This window comes from Penaeus monodon, chromosome 33 (genome assembly GCF_015228065.2).
Source record: "Penaeus monodon isolate SGIC_2016 chromosome 33, NSTDA_Pmon_1, whole genome shotgun sequence".
NCBI lineage: Eukaryota > Metazoa > Arthropoda > Malacostraca > Decapoda > Penaeidae > Penaeus > Penaeus monodon.
The window spans coordinates 35,269,952-35,270,227 of NC_051418.1; the positions used below are offsets into that span (position 1 = coordinate 35,269,952).

The window sequence follows — 276 nt, forward strand, 5'->3', positions numbered from 1 at the left end:
ACAACCAGCAAACAAGAGAAAACTAACAAAGCAAAATTTAAGATGATTACAGCAATACATTCGGACGCAGTGATTCCCGTCTCCCTATCCTTGCTCACGTTGTTGGCTTAAGCTTAAGTTTCAAGGCGGGAAAAAAATACGAATAATGTTTATGACGTTTCATGAAAGTGATACGTTGATATGGAATTATAATAATCAAATTGATGAAGCCTTGCAATAATTACTATAGAATGATATAATGTGATCATATTTTCTTTCTTTGCGGTGGTTATTACG

At 34.1% G+C, this 276-nt stretch overlaps 1 protein-coding gene across 1 annotated transcript in view; it reads right to left on the reverse strand.

Moving 5' to 3' along the window:
• Nucleotides 1-276, reverse strand: part of LOC119594427 (carbohydrate sulfotransferase 11-like) — a gene marked incomplete at its 5' end in the record, with an annotated part of 6,664 nt that overhangs the window by 1,848 nt on the left and 4,540 nt on the right.